The 5,200-nt window shown below is 38.3% G+C and overlaps 1 pseudogene; it reads left to right on the top strand.

Annotated features, from left to right (window-relative positions):
• The first annotated feature begins 2,332 nt into the window (after nt 1-2,332).
• Nucleotides 2,333-4,683, top strand: LOC132438492 (mitogen-activated protein kinase 6 pseudogene; annotated as a pseudogene).
• Nucleotides 4,684-5,200: the final 517 nt, after the last annotated feature.

Here is a 5,200-nt window from a genome sequence, read left to right as displayed (position 1 = left end):
TCAGGATGGCCCTTTGACCTCTTCATTTCCTGCAGATTAGCAGCTGGATCAGACCTAGGTTCCATCCTGTTGGCATGATTTCAGGCAGCTCTGTGTTCTTTTATCAAGAAGCACATAGATGGCTGGAGTTTTGCTCTTTTCTTGATGTTAGCTGCTGTTGTGTACAATGGCTAAGATATATTAATACATTGCAGGTTGCAAAATGACAATATTGCATCATTTTTTTCCTGTATTAGTGGTAATAAATTCATAAGAAGATGCTTTTCTTAATCTATGACTTGTTTACCCAGTGGTAGAGTTCGCACAGGAAAAGCAATGCCATCCTCAGAAGGTAAGCAATTAGTGTTTTTGCCAAATATTATTATGAACTCAGGGACTGAAACATACTTGATGAGTTTCAGTCGATTGCAGTTATTGTCTTTGTTGCAGCTGAAATTGTCCCATCTTCAGGTTGGTTTATGAGTCCTTTGGATGTGACCCTAGGGCCTTTGACAGCTTCCTTGTCTGATATGACAAGATATTCCAGGCTTATCTTGTATATTTCCTGCTGCTGACCTAGAATCAGCAGTTTCTCCAGGATGTCCTTTTATTTTTTTAAATAGAAAATGGCATTTCAAAACTAGAATCTGAGTGGTAGGTACTACTAGAATAGTCATTGCTTCTACGCCTTTCTAGTGGATAGAACTAGGTATTTGATATCTATAAATGTTTATATATAAATATATACATATATAAAATATACCTACATATGTATACAAATATACATATATATGTATACACATATAAAAATATGTATATATGCATACATACATATGTATATTTTATGTATGTATATATATTTATATGTATGTGTGTATATACATACATAGTATGCATTTCTTTTTTTAAAAAAGGCACCTCTTGAACTCATACTGATTTTTCCAATGCAAATACAGCATTACAGGGCTTTTAATTAACCTCTTCTATATTACATCTGTATGTCCTTTCCGTCCACACTTAGAATATTTGATTTTCAAGGACACAGGAGATGATAAAATTGAAAGATTCTATAATTACTGATTTGCTTTAGCCCACTTTACACATACAACAGTCTCAGAATAACTATAGTAAAACTACCACTGTCAATTAGAATATTGAAAATGGATACAAAAAATTTTGATACACCGTTCCCATTCTCTACCACTCTGAGGGACTGTACTACAGCTACACTGTTAGAGCATATAGGCATCACATGCTTTATTGTCTCTCTTTTTACCATCATTTAGCTTTAGTTCTACCAATAGATATATATTGAATGCTTAACCATTCCTGAAGCTCACTCCCTAGTCGACTCTTCAGAAAGGGCTCATGGAGAAAGTACTCCCTGAGTGCTTTCAGGTTGATAACAGTTCTTTACAGAAACTCAGTTTTGCTGGATATAAAATCTTTGACTCATACTTTCTTTCTTTGAGTATCTTGAATATATTACACCATTTGTTTCTGGCAGAAAGCACTGCTGATGAAGGGTCTGATTATAACCTCATAATAAAATCTTTTTGTCTAGATGCCCAAGACGCCTAAAGAATTTTTCTTGGTTACATGGCAGTGACCGCAGCAAAGAGAGAGCCACAGAGATGCCGCTGCTGGCAGCACAGCCGGAGACCTGAGCCGACACTGGGGGCTGTCCGTGGGCCCCCGCACTCCCTAGATGAGTCGGGGAAGTCCCATTGTATCAGCGTAAGATGGACGTTAGCTCTGATTGTGATTGTGGTGAGCTGGAGCCACCTGATCACTAACAAAAGACATCTGTTAACCAACAGCCACCAGGGCTTCCTGTTGAAATATACAGCAACAAAGGAAGAAAAGAAGCAAAAGGGAAACAGTGCTTACCAGCACCTTAGAATGATGCTGGCTGCTCAGGACCAGTCCAACACTGAATGTATCTGCCCTGTGAGGAGAATGTTCACAGAAGCCTGTCGTGTGCATATTTATTCACATTTTTGTTAAATGTTAAATCCTTCAGCACAGTAAATCTGAGTGCATAGTATGTCATTTCGTTCCGTTTGAGTTTCTTGAGTGTTTTCTTTAAATATCTGCAAAGTTGCTGCCCCTTTCTTGAACTATGAGTACTGCAATCTTTTTCATTCTCAGTATGAGTAGAGCTCTTGGAGCTTTAAATCTAAGGGGAACTCAACGGGCCTGGTTGGCATATGCAATGAAACCATCTTGCTGTGGAAGCAAAATTAATTTTTTTCTACCTTTTTGGAAGCTCTTTCCTTTTGAGGCCACTTTTCTTCCTTATTTACACAAGTTCAACAATTCAGAAGGAAAAGGCAATAGTAAGGGTTTCAAAATGGCAGAGAAATTTGAAAGTCTCATGAACATTCATGGTTTTGATCTGGGCTCTAGGTATATGGACTTAAAACCATTGGGTTGTGGAGGCAATGGCTTGGTTTCTTCTGCTGTAGACAATGACTGTGACAAAAGAGTAGCCGTCAAGAAAATTGTCCTTACTGATCCCCAGAGTGTCAAACATGCTCTACGTGAAACCAAAATTATTAGAAGACTTGGCCATGATAACATTGTGAAGGTGTTTGAAATTCTTGGTCCTAGTGGAAGCCAGTTAACAGATGTTGTGGGGTCTTACCAAGCTGAACAGTGTTTACACCGTTCAGGAGTACATGGAGACAGACTTGGCTAATGTGCTGGAGCAGGGCCCGTTACTGGAAGAGCATGCCAGGCTTTTCATGCATCAGCTGCTACGTGGGCTCAAATATATTCACTCAGCAAACGTACTGCACAGAGATCTCAAACTAGCTAATCTTTTCATTAATACTGAAGACTTGGTGCTGAAGATAGGCGACTTTGGTCTTGCACGGATCATAGATCCCCATTGTTCCCATAAGGGTCGTCTTTCTGAAGGATTGGTTACTAAATGGTACAGATCTCCACGTCTTTTACTTTCTCCTAATAATTATACTAAAGCCATTGACATGTGGGCTGCAGGCTGCATCTTTGCTGAAATACTGACTGGTAAAACCCTCTTTGCAGGTGCCCATGAACTTGAACAGATGCAGCTGATTTTAGAGTCTATTCCTGTTGTACGTGAGGAAGATTGACAGGAGCTTCTCAGCATAATTCCAGTTTACATTAGAAATGACATGACTGAGCCACACAAACCTTTAACTCAGCTGCTTCCGGGAATTAGTCGAGAAGCACTGGATTTCCTGGGACAAATTTTGACATTTAGTCCCGTGGATCGGTTGACAGCAGAAGCAGCGCTGTCCCTTCCTTACATGAGCATTTATTCTTTTCCAATGGATGAGCCAATTTCAAGTCATCCTTTTCGTATTGAAGATGAAGTTGATGATATTTTGCTTAGGGATGAAACTCATAGTCACATTTATAACTGGGAAAGGTACCATGATTGTCAATTTTCAGAGCATGATCGGCCTATACATAACAACTGTGATATTGATGAAGTTCAGCTTGACCCAAGAGCTCTGTGCCATGTCACTGATGAAGAAGAAGTACAGGTCGATCCTTGAAAATATTTGGATGGAGATTGTGAGAAGTATTTGGAGGATCCTGCTTTTGACACCAGTTACTCTACTGAGCCTTGTTGGCAATACCCAGATCATCATGAAAACAAATATTGTGATCTGGAGCGTAGCCATACTTGTGACTACAAAACGAGGTCATCATCACATTTAGATAACTTAGTCTGGAGAGAGAGGAAGTTAATCATTACTATGAACCCAAGCTTATTATAGATCTTTCCAATTGGAAAGAACAAAGCAAAGAAAAATCTGATAAGAAAGGCAAGTCAAAATGTGAAAGCAATGGATTGGTTAAAGCCCAGATAGCTCTAGAGGAAGCATCACAGCAACTGGCTGAAAAAGAAAGGGAAAAGAATCAGGGATTTGACTTTGATTCCTTTATTGCAGGAACTATTCAACTTAGTTCACAGCATGAGCCTACTGATGTTGTTGACAAATTAAATGACTTGAATAGCTCAGTGTCCCAACTAGAATTGAAAAGTTTGATATCAAAGTCAGTAAGCCGAGAAAAACAGGAAAAAGGAATGGCCAATGTGGCTCAATTAGAAGGCTTGTACCAGTCTTCTTGGGATAGCCAGTTCGTGGGTGGTGGGGAGGACTGTTTCCTCATAAATCAGTTTTGTTGTGAGGTAAAGAAGGATGAGCAAATTGAAAAGGAAAACACTTACACCAGTTACCTAGACAAGTTCTTTAGCAGGAAAGGGGATACTGAAATGCTAGAAACTGAGCTGGTAGAGGATGGGAAGCTTGGGGAGAGAGGAAATGAGGAAGGATTTCTGAACAGCAGTGGGGAGTTCCTCTTTAACAAGCAGCTTGAATCCATAGGCATCCCACAGTTTCACAGTCCAGTTGGGTCACCACTTAAGTCAATACAGGCCACATTAACACCTTCTGCTATGAAATCTTCCCCTCAGATTCCTCATAAAACATGCAGCAGCATTCTGAAACATCTGAACTAAAACACTCAGCAGACATTTCTTTTTGTATTCTTCATGAAATGTGTTTTGTCTTCTTTATTACTAATGTTTAAGTCATTTTTTAACTTGAATCAGATGGTGTCATTTAGAAAGGATTTTTTCTTGGTTTTTAGAATCCAGACTTTTTTCCTGCATGTGAGATGGTTTTCATTTTAACTGGCATGTCGTTTGCACACAAAAATAAAGAATAGAGCAAAATAATGCAATGCAGGAGGAGACAAAAGAAATGCACTAAGACAAGTAAAAAACATTCTCTCATAGAACAATGATCTGTTTTACAGGAAACAAAAATCTTGCCTTGAATTTACACAGTGAGACTGTACATAATTGCATGAAAATATTTTTTTCCTAAAACATTTTTCATTCATGAGTATTTTCAAGTTTTTCATACTGTACACATTTCTTAAAAACACATGATACCAGCAGCAACTGGAAATGACTGCCAAATCTGGTACACGTATTATCTACCTCAAGGTAACAAAAGTATGTGGCAAAACATATACCACCCATAGTGCTTCACAATATGCACTTCTATTAGGCCAACTTTTATTGTAGTAGACTATTCTTAATAAGATTCACTCACCATTTATAAATGTTCTGGTATGCATTCTTTATAGTGAAGTGTTACTACATCACATCTTATTTATTTTAGCAAATCAATATATTTTCTGTATTTAATTATAA

Source organism: Delphinus delphis, chromosome 15, assembly GCF_949987515.2.
Source record: "Delphinus delphis chromosome 15, mDelDel1.2, whole genome shotgun sequence".
Lineage (NCBI taxonomy): Eukaryota > Metazoa > Chordata > Mammalia > Artiodactyla > Delphinidae > Delphinus > Delphinus delphis.
This window is presented reverse-complemented; position numbering and strand designations above follow the sequence as displayed.